The sequence below is a fragment of the Pseudopipra pipra genome, chromosome 4 (genome assembly GCF_036250125.1).
Source record: "Pseudopipra pipra isolate bDixPip1 chromosome 4, bDixPip1.hap1, whole genome shotgun sequence".
NCBI lineage: Eukaryota > Metazoa > Chordata > Aves > Passeriformes > Pipridae > Pseudopipra > Pseudopipra pipra.
In genome coordinates this window covers 3,186,868-3,200,618 of record NC_087552.1, presented here as the reverse complement: position 1 = coordinate 3,200,618, position 13,751 = coordinate 3,186,868, and the positions used below count along the sequence as shown (strand labels likewise).

At 43.1% G+C, this 13,751-nt stretch overlaps 1 protein-coding gene across 7 annotated transcripts in view; it reads left to right on the top strand.

Annotated features, from left to right (window-relative positions):
• Positions 1-13,751, top strand: part of LOC135412645 (bifunctional heparan sulfate N-deacetylase/N-sulfotransferase 4) — a 100,674-nt gene that overhangs the window by 25,165 nt on the left and 61,758 nt on the right. For 4 of the 7 annotated variants that reach the window (XM_064651402.1, XM_064651405.1, XM_064651403.1 and 1 more), the window contains one exon: positions 6,366-8,931. The gene's annotated coding sequence lies outside the window, so the exon portion shown is untranslated. Of the gene's footprint in view, positions 1-6,362; positions 8,932-13,751 lie in introns of all 7 variants that reach the window. The other 3 variants (XM_064651404.1, XM_064651401.1, XM_064651400.1) reach the window with 1 other exon arrangement.

Here is a 13,751-nt window from a genome sequence, read left to right as displayed (position 1 = left end):
CTTACACAACTTAGGCGAGGTAACACAGAGGAAATGTCAGCCAAAATCTGGGGATTTGAGACTTAATCACTCCCCTCCAATCCAGCTGAATTACTGAAGGATATTTGTAAATAATTGTCATTGCCCGAAACACTGGGGACACTAATACTTTTTAATTGTAGATATGTAACCATGAGGCTCCCACTCCTCCAAAAGGGGAACTTGCCTCTCTCCAATCACTCCAGATGAACTTAGACCTCTGTACCCTCATTCACGTCCAGCACAGATAACGTGAACAGCTAATTCAGATGCAACTCTACAGCAGTGCTCATGAAGCAGGTGAATAAATAGGGGAGAGAAATTTAGTATATGAGGTTATTTTAAAGGAGCATGGGCCTTTCCATGCTCCAAATACCCAGGAGGCTGAGAGAGACTGAAGTCTAGAGCCTTGTGCTGACAACACATCAAACCCGGAGAAGCACAGAAGTAAATAAAAGCGTTATAAGTCCACCCATGCATTCCACAGGAAAGAAATACCAGACAGAATCAGAAATGCAGATGATTTCACTGCACCCCAGACACATCTTGCCACAAACCCTGTTCCCAGGACTGGCACCACAGCCTTGGTCCTTTTTCTTATCAGGTTTTGAACCAACTTTAAAGGAGAGCCCTTGCTGTGACTCAGAGGCTGAACAGAGCACTGTGAACCAAAATGTGACATTTTCCCCCCCTACAACTTACAACTGGGTAATCTACAAAATTAATTTCCTTCACCTTTAACGTGGTGCTGTTCTGTGGCTGGGTGTGCATTATTGTGTGCATTACTCACAGCCTGACTGAAGGGAAATGTGGCATCAAATTTATAGTAACAGCAATTCTCCTTAAAGTACATCCACACAGATGGATTGGCAGCCCCTGATACATGGCTTTAAACTATCTTTTATACAATATTGCCCTCTATGGGAGCCCAAGATGTAACAGATTTGAAATATGCACGCTCCTGTTCTTTTGTCCTATTCATTTTCTTGAGTATACTATCTACTTGCCTAAAACACTTTTCTTGTTAACATAAAAGCTTTATGCCACCAGGAAAAAATAAACCTACTGTCCTCTCCTCATTTCATCCATTTCTTTTGAGCCTACATTTCACATTGTAACAAATATCTATTATTGGTGTTTAGCTTTTATATGATAATTTCAGTTCACAGACTCCTGCTTGAAGAGTGTGTGCCTCTCTGCTATGCTTAAACAACAACAAATAAACAAAACAAACCAAAATACACATGGCCCAGTAGCCACACATCACTGGTATAAATAGGTCAATAACATTTTGAATATTATTTCCAAGTGCCCAAAAGTCTTCAGAGAGCAAAGAGCCAGTTCCAAAATGTCATTAAAAGATAGAAACAGATATTTTCCAATGTGACCTGCTGAGCATGAGTGCCAGGGGTAAAGAAGGAATGGGCATGATAAAGGAGTATAATGGTCAAACACCAAGACCTTAATTCACTTGGAGTGCTCTCACTCTTGATTACCCCATCCTTGTTTTTCTTTGATCATTATAATCAGGCTACCTTTATTTTCTTCTCATGAGAAAAATATATTTTTTGAAGAAATCTCAGTACAAAGGTGATTGTTTGAAGAACAATGATCAGAGGACGTTGCTCACGTTGAACTCTATTGCACAGCCAAAAAAACCCCCAACCACCCTGCTGCCATCCTGATATTTTCAGAGCAGTGCTGAAAGTCTGTAAGCAATTCCTACCTCAGGAAAAGTGAATCAATAGCAGTTAGACACTAAAAGCATTTCTTTAGCTTATTAACTCTGTTCTAACAGATGTTGCAGACAGATTTCACATGTCTAAAGAAAGTAAATGTAATTCAGTTCAACATAAATATAACATCATGATCTTGGTTTCCCTTGTCAGACTACAACATTGTCAAGTCTTTTGGGCTCCCTTTTGTTGAACCCAGCTCTCTGTGTGTTTGGTTTGGGCTTTTTATTTTGTGACACAGCGTAGTCACATCAGTCTAAAAACAGACCTCAGAGGGCATACTTCCATTTCCCATTTTACTGCCATGTGTCACATTCCATGGTTTGGGGTGGCTTTTGGAAAGTGTTGTGGCCCACAAGAGAGATACCATTCCCAAAGTACCAGCCTAGGACATCAATTTTCCTAAAAGAAGGAAGACCCCTTTTAGCACCACGGACCTGCCTCAGAGCAGTGGCAACTGCGAAAGGAGAGGGTCAGGGAAGAGAACAGGAACCTATTTCCAAAGGATTGGTTCCACATCAGGATTTCCCACCCCAGTTGGAGTATCAGCACCAGATAAAGCAGAAAACAAATGATAATGGGATGATCTGAAATGAAAAAAAAATTGCTCAGAGCTGAATCAAAACACTCTGGACAAAAGGATCCGTTTATTCCAGTAATGCTAGAACACCAGTTTGAGAGTGGTTTAAGAATGGATTTTTCACTTTGAGGGTTTTTTTTCAGTTTTAAATTATGGTATATAAAAAGATATATTTATGAGAGCTAACCTAGGGAAAAAAGTCATCCTTAGAATGCAATGGAAGTTTGATATCAAGATCGCAAGGACAGAAAAGTACAAACAGAAAGATAAATGCTCTTTGTAGTTTCTCCTTTGAAAGTCATTCCTGGTTTCACCTTTTATTCAGAAGTGGATCAGAGTATTTGAAGAGCCTCTGTAGACATGGTAAAGGGGACTCCCACTGGAGCTCGGGTGTAATTAAGCTACTCTTAAGAATCATTCCACAGTTTGACTAACTCAAAGAATTAAAAAAAACCAACAACACTTAAAACATTAAACCAAGAGTTCAAGCTCCTTTAGTTTTAGTAATCAAAGAAGAAATACTTAGTTTTAAGATTTGTATGCTCTCACTTCATTTTTTGGATGATGTCCTTTGTGCTAACTGCTATGGCAGCAGCTGGTTTGCGTTCCTCTTTGTGAGAAGCCACCTTCCTCTGCGCATCTTACCCCACCTTCCTCTGCACATCTTACCAGCCCTGCTGCAGCTTCGCTGTTCATACTGTTCTCTTGCATGAGCTATTAACCACTGGATCCTCAAGGCATGTACCTGCAGTGCTGACTCACCCATTAGGAAAACCAACATGCTACACTGATACAAACCCCACTGTTCTCTCTTGACTTAGAAAGCCACCAAAGCTCAGATAAGCAGCTGACACATGACAACAATGCTGGTATTATACAGGGGTAATGGTTCCATTCTATGGAAAGCACAAATCTGCACAAATCATGGTGGGCTGTCCAGACATCACCAGGAGCTCATAGATAGATCTGCTTAAGTTCATGTGGGGAATGGCAGAGTACTGGCCAGGCTTGGAAGGAGTTCCTCAAGGTGCTGTAAAGCACTGCTGTACAGAATGTGTGACCATTTAAATGGCACTGATTTACCCCAGCCTGAACTCGGGTTGTGAGCAGGCACTGGAGACCAGCACCATGGCAGGTGCACAGCAGGATGACAACAGCTGCTGTCTGGAATACTGGGAATGAGAGAAACCATCTGATGATCTCTGATGAAGCATAACCTTCGTGAGTCACACAGGAAAGACAAAGTAAATGATTCTTTATGCTTCCACAGAAAGGGGAAATGGGAGCATGGCTGCAGTGTCTAGATCTAGATTTGTGACAGAGTGCAGTGGGGGTACCAGCAAGCTTTTCTGGTGGTTGGACCTGCACCTGGCTTTCAGTTTAGTTTTAGCAAGGATCTACAAATACGGATTGACTTGTTTATCAGCAAAGAGGTCCCAAGAACAGTGATCACGAGAACACACCAAACAGGACACAGCTCCCACACATTGTGAGGTGTTACAGGTGCAAACACAAATCACAAATGGACTGAGCAGAACACAAACCTCCTCTGGTGGCCTGGGGAAAAGCTCTTCTCATTCTAAGCTCTAGTCCTACCCCTATTTACTTCCCAGGAGCTTTCTGCTGACTTCAGGTCAAAGCTGAACCCAGGAGGGATCCTGTAAAGAAAATTGTGGCTCTATCCATAGAGCCCAAAGGCTTTATGGATACACAGAGACATGCTTCTCTCTCACACAACATGAACCCTTGTTCTCACTGTCACTCAGGAAGTGGTGACACAGATCAGGCCGTGGATCAAGCACAAACTCACTTTTTGCTTTGATGGTATCTCAGTAACAGTCCTTGAAAGACCACAGTTTATATTTTTATAGTTGAGTAAGCACTTAAGACATAAAACAGTAATGTAATTAGAGAGATGTGGAGCAGCTCTAATGCTGGATGTTAATGAATGTATGTTGGTTTAACAGATATTTCAACATTAGTTTATATCAGCACCCTTTCTGAAACTAATACATCTGAAGCCTTACAGGAACAAAGCCACAGCAGGATATCAAAGTTATCTTACAAAGGAATAAAAGATAAAGGTCATTACAGAGCTGGTGTGCACTGATTTGCCTTTATCATCTCCAGAAGTGTGTCCAGCTATAAACAAGGGAGGATAATAGAAGCTGAATTAGAGACTGTGCAGCTGGAGAAAGTCAGCAGTCAGGGAATTTAGTTCTTTTCTCCTTTTTTTTTTTTTTTTTTTTTTATTTTACTTTAGGACCATGCACAGCATTTTTGCTGTTGATGGTGTTGCAAATCAGTGCTTCATGCTTAAGTGAACTACCAGCAGCATATTCCCCCCTGTCATCTGGGAAATAAGAATAGCCTGTGACAAGGCAGGCACTCAGAGTAGAAGACACAAATGCCTTTACTGAGTTGTGGTGCATGAAACCCAGCTCCAAGTCTATCTATATTTCATCCCTACATTTCTGAGCACGTAAAACCTCTAACAAGTTTTGAGTCAGAGTCAAAACACTCAGGTTAAAAACCCCAACAACTTATTGAGATACCAAGAAAACAAAACACACTTTGCTTAATGAATTATATGAATACTCAAAAAAAAACCCAAAAAAACCCCCAAAAAAACTCCCCAACAACAAAACCCAAACCACATTCTGGTATGTCTTTATGTTTTTTCCACTTTTGATGTGAGTATTTAAGTTCTGCATATGTCAAGGAGATGCTGGAGAATTAAGTCTAATCTATAAAACTCTTACAAGTTGCCATAGTTCCTCTGAAATCAACGGATGTTTTGACAATTTACACCATCTGAGGCACTGCTCTGTGTGTTCAATAAAAGACACTTCTGTGTGTTTAATAGAAGAAACTGCTGTTTAATCACAGGCGAGTTCATAAGAAGCTCAAGAAAAAGCTGGTCCTTTCAGGAATAGTCATTTTTTGTTCTTCTCAACTCACTAGAGAGTTCAGTGTCAAAAGCCATCTTTCCTTCCATGAAGACAAAAAATGTGTCTTTAGCTGAAAGAGACAGTTCTGTGGATTGTAATGAACTTAATTTTCAAGTGCTCTGAGGTGGTTTTGGAGAGGAGAAGTAGGGAGGTACCTACTACAGTGTCACCAGAGCACTGAAATAACAGGTGAGAAGACTGGGGGCAGTCAGAGATCACAAAAGCTCAGCATGAGACCAACACAACATCAGTTCAAACATTCCAAAGTTTTTAGACAGTCTAGAAGAGTGAACCAGGGAGGTATCACATATTACATGTACTAATTTCTGAAAGGATTTGCTTGCTATTGTTCATATTTAGGAACATGGTTTAGTGGTGGCCCTGGCAGTGCTGGGTTAATAGTTGGACTCTATAACCTTAAAGGTCTTTCCCAACCCAAATGTTTCTATGATTCTATGTTTCTAAGGACAGAACTGCAGGAATTGTGTTTTTCCACCTCATAATGTGCTGTGAAGATGAATACATCAAAAACACATGTGCAGACATTGTAGAGATAGGTGTGTAAGCGCTAACAAAATTTGGACAGAACATAGAAACATTTAGTTCCACAACCCAAACAAAGCAACAAGAGCAAAAAACCCAAACCAACCAACCAAAAACCCCTCTACAAAGCCAAACAAAAAAAAAAACCTCACCAAACCCACAGTTGTAAAACCAGAAAATCATGTTTCAGAATGGTAATACTAGTTTGGGCAAAGTATTGGTAGTTTCACCTCTAACTTTTGAACTACCAATATAGGAGGAATAGGCTGTTGTGATTGCCTACCCATACAGGGGTGGGAATAAATCACACAATGACCAACAGATACAGAATTTCCACCAGCTAATGCAAAATCTGTGCTGCAGGTAAGAGCCAGAAAAACACACATCCTGTGGCAAGGATTTCAGCATAAAAGTGATACCTCATTAATACAGTATTTGTATTACTAGAATTTATCCTTTCCTGTTTCTCTCCATCCATACTTAATTTCTGTTTCCTGCTGTTCTGTTTTCTTCCTTGCATATTTTTCCCTAAAGCAGAGCATGAGAATTCCATCATGATCAGAAGGACATTCTAGGTAACTCAAGTGCATTTGTGACCGAGCAAGAAGGGTTCAATTTTCTCTATTACCCAAAGGAGAGAGAAGTGAAAATTCAAATTGCACTTTTTCCCAAGGCTTGGTGTGCTCTCTCTGTTCCACAGAGTCGGAGCAATCCTGCCAACTGATTTCCAACACATTCCTCATAAGGGCAGACCCTGGCACAGCCATTCCCCTGATCCTGCACTCCAAATGAATCCCTAGCAAAGCACACAGACACTGAGGCAGCACGAATCCACAGCCAGGCTTCTCCACGTGGAATTAACTCAGCACGGCATGGGCTTAAGCCAAGGATTTCAGCTCAGGGAGCGACTTCAGCATCCGAATTAAAACCTTCTCAGCAGTGTGTGTTACCATTTGGCCACTGGCCCGCCTTGGGAACATCTGCAGCAGTAGCTTCCAAGGGGCAGAGCGCTGCTCCCACCACATCTGGAGCAGCACAGCTGGCCTGCAGCCAAACCCTTCCGCTCCCAGGGGTCACTCCAGTGCTCCAACTGCAGCCACCAGCCAAGTGTGGGAGTACAAAGAGCAGCAAAGCAACCGGACTTGTTCTTTTCACACCACCAGATTAGGGCTGGGAAACCCTCACGGCTTTGGGACAAATTGCACCAGAAGTTTTCCTTTTTTGGGGGAAGAAACCCTGTAGCTCAACTTGGCTGTTTTAGTTTACAGCCTGATTGAAGCTCTGATGTTCACACCGGATGCAAGGAGGGACCTGCTCACCACTCAGTTGCAGTGGGAACCTCACACCCAACAGCCACAACAGCCTCTGGAAAACAAATCCCAAATCCATAGCCAGCCGTAGGCATAAGGCATTTTTAAAAGACCCCCAGTGAGTGCTTTGTAATTAGAAATTGCAGGAAATGACTCAGACATTCTCTGAATTTTAATTTTCCCTCAGTTTCTAATTTAGCTGGAAGAAATCAATTAGTCCCCAAGTTGGGAGTATCTACCATCTTTGAAACTTGGATATTCACAGAGAGCAAACAGCTCTTCATGTAGCAGGTCCCAGCTGAAGGATGCAAATGGGAAACTGCATGGAGCACCATTTATTTACACTGTCTTGGAAACACGAAAGGTTGAGCTGACCCTCCTATGATTCAAATCTGAGTTTACAGCGTCATTCATCATCTCAGAATGGGTTTGTTCCAGTCTCCTTGAACAAAACTATTTTCTCCTCACATTTGCTGCACTGAATTGGCTGAATTTCAATTCCAAGGTGTATTGTACAAAGAACAGTTTTGGAGTGAAAGGTGTCAAGCTGGCAAAAATTGAAAATTAGATTGGAATAAAATCTAATTCTTTTAATATAGAAAGTGTTTAGTTTTCCCTCTGTAATATAATTTAAAAGTCACATAGCAATCATGTTTCTTGGCCATGGAGGCAGGTTTTCATCTCTAGCTGGAGGAGATAAAGGATTTTAATAAGGAATTATGCAACAAATAGGTGGAACTTCTGTCACGTAGAGTAGGAAAATACTTTGCAACTCTGAGCACCGAATATTTGCTGCTATCAGGGACATCATTTGTAACCCACTTGCTGGGTGACCTCTGCTTGATTTCGGTCACACACTAAAACCCACCTTTTGCTGTACCAGGTGATCTTATCAATGACCTAACAAAGAGTAGGAACCAAAAAGTCTTCCAGCACTGTGGTTTTGTTGAGCCTCCTTTAGCATCTGGAGACGGTGAGGGCCAACTGGGGGCTCAAGCTTCCTGCCGTCAGCAAAATGACCCTCTCAACTTTTCCTTTCTCCCAGGCTTTCTCTCGCAGGCTCCAGGTGTAAAATCAGAAGCTGGCAGTGGCACTTCCCTCCCGCATTTTGGGCGGGCAGGAGGGGGGGTGGTCCAACCGCACAATGACAGATTATGCAAATCCTGGCGGAGCATCTAATCAATCACGGCGGCGGCAGAGGGATGCGGCTCATCTCCCAATTAGCCTCCACCGCCGCGTCCTCGCGTGAAGCAGCATCCCCCCTTCGGCTGGAATGACATCAGAGCGGCTCCGAGCCCTTGAAAGTCTGCGGGTTGATTAGCGGGAGGAATCGGCCGCTTCTGCCAATCACAGCCCTGCGAAGCCGCCCCGATACTCCCGGAGCTCCGAGGGAGAGGAGGCTGACTCCGGCGAACAGGAGCCGGGCGGCAGCGCCGACGGGAGCGGCTGCGCTCGGGGGGATCGAACAGTTCTCGCTGCCTTCCCGCTGGAGCCCGCTCGCTCCCCGGAGCGATCCCCGTGTCCAGGGAGGGAGCTGCCTTCTCAACGGTGTGCTGAAGAGAGGTTCGAATCGTTCCAGCTCGCTTTGAAAGGGACGGTCTGTGTGTAAATGAGATGTGACCGTGCCGGCAGAGTTCAGTCACTGGGGCTGGAGCAAGAGGAGCCTTCCTGGGATGCCGCTCAGGCAGCTGCTGTCAGCTGAAAACTCTCCCTAGTTTACCTGGAGCCGTGTGAAGAGGTTTGAATAGCAGATGTCTCTCTCCTGCACGCTAGCAAGAGAAATTCTTCTCTAGGTAAGCTACTGTTCAGCTTCTGAACCTATACTTCTGGGGAATATATTCATACAACCACACAGACAGTGCCTGTGCTCAGGCTAGAAAGCAGTGCAGAGCAGGTACAAATACCTACACAGCGTGTCAGACAATGTGCCTTGAACCTGTGCACAGCGAGTACACCTCAGAAAGCTGCCTAGAGCCTGGCATTCCAAGGATTATATGAAAGTTTGGGATAGCCTTTGCCACGTTTGCATGCAAATGCCCTCGATGTAAATAAATGCACAATCTCTGACGGGAAACTTGTCTGCCTAAATACATGAGAGATCCCAGAACATGGGAAGTTATGTGTGGGGAAAAAGAGGATGCTGTTGCAGTTCTTTAGTCCACTCCATATCCTTTGCTTTACTTTGCTACCATCTAGCAAAGTTAAGCAGAACTACTGTATTAAAATAGCAGAGTGAAAGCTTGGGTATATATTAAACATGCACTATTTAAAGTAAAAGTAATTGTACTGTGAGGAAGCCAAGACCTACAGATCTGCTCTCTTGCAGCACTTTTGATACCAAACAACATCTGTCAGCAACATTATTTTTTTTTTAAAGAGCATGGCCATTCATAGAGTGGAAGCAAGGGTTGTTTCAGGTAGAGAGAGGCAAACTGAAGATATCGTGTGTGCTCTTCAGACACTACAGAGCCAGAGTCCAGCAGCAGCCCTGTGTTTTTACCTTCCAGCTGGCACAGCAGCTCCAAGTCATTGCTGCTGGGAATGAACACTCATGGGAGGAGTGTTTAGAGGTGAATAAGTCCCTTCCTACAAGCACTACACTAGTGTCAGCACACACACATACAGAACCCCACACTCATTGAGTTTTCCCCATGGAATTTACCATGCCATTCTACCAAATTTACCATTACTAACTTCTGCAGTTCTCAATCACGTTGCTTGAACCCTCCCACCCCGGCAATAAATGCTGCAGAGTCTGGCCTACCCCATGTAGCAGGTTACTCTGCCATTTCTAGCCCTGAATATCACCAGAGAAAAAGATAAAGTCATTTTCACCCCGTTTCTTCAACAGTTTTAATTAAGATCCTCCTGCTACAAGATGTTCAGCTTGTGGAAGGGTAGCAGAATCTCCTTGTTCACAAAGTTTCAATAGTTGGCAACGTTTTCCAGGTGCTTCCCTGTCTTGCCCCACCACGCCTGTACACTTCCCTCATGCACATTTTTGCATCCCCCCAGCTGCACTGTCTGACTTGCTTTCCGAAATGCTGCTCTAAAGGAAGGGGAGGGGGTGCTGTGTGAAATGCCAAGTTGCTTTTAACTAAGAAAATTCCTGGCTTCCAGTTTTCTTCTGAACCTTATCACTGCAGATAATATGATCTGCCCAATTAGATTAGATGTTCCTAATGGCACTGCTCTGTGCAGAAGTTTAAGGCTGTGTATTAGTTTTCTGTGCCATTTCCTCAGAACATGGCCATTTTTTTTGATTCATAATAGATGCCTAATGTCTGAAAGCCCCAGAAATGAAAGCAGGATTATCGTAATGTCTTGTTGACACCACCCTCTTCTGTGAGGCTGGAGAAATACTCCTCTAACTTTCATTTTATTGCAGTAAATCAGATGCAAAGGGTTAGATTAAAGCAGAATGCTTGAGTGACTGACCACTTGTACACATACATACACATATATATATATACATCCAACATTTAACTCCATTTCAGTCTGAACACCCTGTTAACTCACACTATCAAGTTCTGGAAGTCCTATTAAAACTTTATGGATGTTTAGAGGTTGTGGTATCTGCTATATCACTCTTTGTAATGGCAATGAGCAAGCTCAGCTGATGTGGCAGCATGCAGGAATCATGAGCTCCTCTAGAGTTCAACCATCACTCAGCACAAGTGGGAGAAAAATATGCTAATAGTAAAGATGGGGTTTTTTAAGGTTTACAGTACAGGAATTATCCCAGCAGTATAACGAGATACTTGGAGGTAAATGTGGCCATATATTGCAAACCCATGGCAATACTGAGCAAAGAAAACGCTGATGAGTTACTATTAGTTGTGACCCAGGAGTTTTCAGTTAGATAAACAAAAAATTGCATTTAGCCATGTGCCCCCAGAAGAAGATTTTTCCCATTTTTCTACAAGCAATAAGGGAAAGAATACCATGATCTTTTACCAAAAAAAAAAACAAACAAACAAAAAAAACCAACCAAAAAAACCCCTACATAATTTCTGTTCCAAATCTTTGTGATTTAGTCCACAAACAATTTTGGTTTGATTACCCCTATGGCCATAGGGCTGGCTGAGTTTCAGCTGCACATATGCACTGATGTTTGCTTCCATCAGGTGTTTGCTTTGCAAAGCTTTCATAATCACAGAACCACAGAGTGGTTTGGGTTGGGAGGGACCCTAAAGATCATTTAGTTCCAACTCCCCTGTCATGGACAGGGATGCCTCTCTTCAGCTTCAAAGGTGCATCCAAGGACCTGCTTTCCATACCTGTGAAATTGGCTTTTCTGAACAAAGCAAACCTTGGACTAAGGGCAGCAAAGCAATGCAAGCTGGGGCCTGGATGGCTGAAGGAAAGGTTCACTTGGAATTGTGCAGAAAACTGCAATTTCCCCAGCCTGTGGAGTCATGGCAGGAGCAGGGCACTGAGCTTAAGGTGAGCCAAGGGCTCTCCATGCTTGGTGAGGGGAGCTTGGGTTTGAAACCATTTGCAGGTGTTAAGGAGCACAGTGTAAGGTGGCAGGCCAGCAAATCCCTTGTTCTCAGGCCTGGGATGCAGTTGAGGACCATTGGAGTGGGTTGAGGGGCTGGACTGTGGGAGAAGGAGGATCTCTGTGCTGGCAATTGCATGGGGCACTAATCAAAGTGTCCTGTCCCACATTTTGAGATAGGCTGAAGAAGGCTCATATCACAGCAACAAGTCCTACTAAGATGTTAAAGCAATGCTCCTCAGGAAGGTAAGCCACCCAGAAGAGTGTTAGAGAGAAATACAGAATTAATTCTCCATCTATGTCAGCATTTAAATTAGAAAAATTGAGCTATTAAAAGAATCGGGTGCTGGAAGAAATGAAAATCATTCACATCAATCCAAAACATTTGTTACAACTACTGTCAGGAATGATTACAATGGACTCACAGATTCTTCTGAAATGAACAGCTGCAATTGAAAAATAATAATATTTTACCTAAACAGTGATGCCACCAGAATCACGTGGCAGCAGCACACCAGTGTAGAAACCATGACAGTGTTTGATGAGGAAAACTCCTCGCCACCAGAAGTCACTTACGGCCATGAGATGATTTAAACTCAATTCCAAAAGGAATAGAGAAGTATTTAAACCCATTTCCTTCCCTCTGGCTACAGGAGGGGTCACAACTGCCCTCCCCAGGTGAGCAAATGAACCCTCCCTCCTCTGCTGTCAGCTTGGGTTTTTACAGCCAGAGCAAAAACAGAAGCAGAAGCCAGGGCAGAGTGGGCTTCTTTCATGAGGAGGGAAGCAAAGAGGAAGGGATTCCCTCTTCCTCCTTGGAAGCTGACAAGATAAGAACTGCCCTTGGCTTCCTCAGCTACAGACTTTTACTGATGGCTGGGTCTTCACCCCCCAAACATAAATACACAGCAGAGAGAAGAATGTGAACAGGCTCTTCCCTGAGCAGACCTGTGCAAAACCTCCCCTCCTGCAGGACCATCCACAGCTACTTATTCTGCCCCACACTCTGCCAGGCATCCACTGAAAGGATTGCATTTAGCTCTTAGTGTATTAATAAGTGTTCTGATTAATAATTAAATAGTAGCTGCTGGCCATAAAAGAGGCGACTGGTTGGGAAGTTAAAACAGTCTGTCATGAAATATGCACCCACCTCCACGTTCCAGTTTCAGGGGAGGTTTTATCCAACATCTTTGCCTTTGCATGGGACCATATTTTGCAAGGAGAAGAGCAGAGCTCAAGTTCCAGAGCCTCAGGGTATTCTTGAATTTATTCTCTCTCACTGGGATATTTATCACCCCCTAAACCACCAGAGGACAGGGCAGGTGGTCAGTGCTTCACAGGGAAATTTTTGGAAATGAGAGGAAGATTCAGTATCCAGGCCTCTGGGTAAGATACAGAAATTAGACTTACTGGTCACAATTGATTTTAAAGCCCTCAGAGATTTTTTTTTTTTTTTTAATTTAAACTAAAGCAAGGCCATCTGCCTGGATATTTTGCCAGACTACCTGCACTTTATCTACCTAAATAGCTGGTGTAACAGACTAGAGCATTTTTATTCATGACTAGTCAGTAGACTGTGTTTGGTTTGCAATTTTAAATTGTTTCACTATTCTACCCCCATACTGTTCAGGGTGGAACCATGCATCAGAAGCCTGATGAATGAATCACCTCCAGAATTGTATGTTGCTGTAATTTGTACCTGAACAATCAAAATTAAAGGGAACTCTGTGACATGCACTGTCCACACAACAAGCAAAGCAAGCCATGCACAGCTCAAAACATCTGCCACAACTCAGACTTCCATAAGACCAACTCTCCACCAGCCTTGGAGCCTGCATGAATCAGCAGCAATCATCCTGCACATTGAGATTTTTAGCTGAAGTGCCTCCAAAAAGGCTTTCTCCTCCATGGAAAGATATTTATGCTCAGGCAGAAAATTTAAGTATCCATGTATATGTTGCCTAAAACAGAGCTTTATGGATTACAACATATCATTGTGCCAACTAATGAGACATCATTCTGTTGGTTTGTAAGACCCTCCCATAAACCAGAAAGCCAGGATTTTCTCTCCCATGATACACCAGGGACATGCATATTGGAAAACACAATTAT